The sequence below is a fragment of the Frankliniella occidentalis genome, unplaced genomic scaffold (assembly GCF_000697945.3).
Source record: "Frankliniella occidentalis isolate FOCC.00 unplaced genomic scaffold, Focc_3.1 Scaffold173, whole genome shotgun sequence".
Classification (NCBI taxonomy): Eukaryota; Metazoa; Arthropoda; class Insecta; order Thysanoptera; family Thripidae; genus Frankliniella; species Frankliniella occidentalis.
Window position 1 is genome coordinate 253562 of NW_026267299.1, and position 371 is coordinate 253932.

The following is a 371-nucleotide window of genomic DNA, read 5'->3' on the forward strand; positions in this document are numbered from 1 at the left end:
CAGGGGCGGGTCCAGGCTGAGACCCGTCGCAGGGGCGGCTCCAGGCGAACGTGTTCAGCAGGGATAGGAAAGTTACTTTTAAAAATGTAACTAGTTACAGTTGCAGTTACTTTTTCCAAAAATGTAACTAGTTTCAGTTACAGTTACTTTTTCTTAAAGATTGCCGTTACAGTTACAGTTACTTTTTTTTCTCAAAAAATTGTAACTAGTTACAGTTACAGTTTTCCCGGTAATTTTTGAGTTAAATTGGTCGTTGTTTTCTATTAATTATTTTGGAATGGAAAAATTGTTTGCAAGGTGGGCGTTTACGCATTATTAAAAGTCCGCAAAACTCTGCTTTCCTCGTCTAGCGAGGGTCAGCGGGGCTAGGG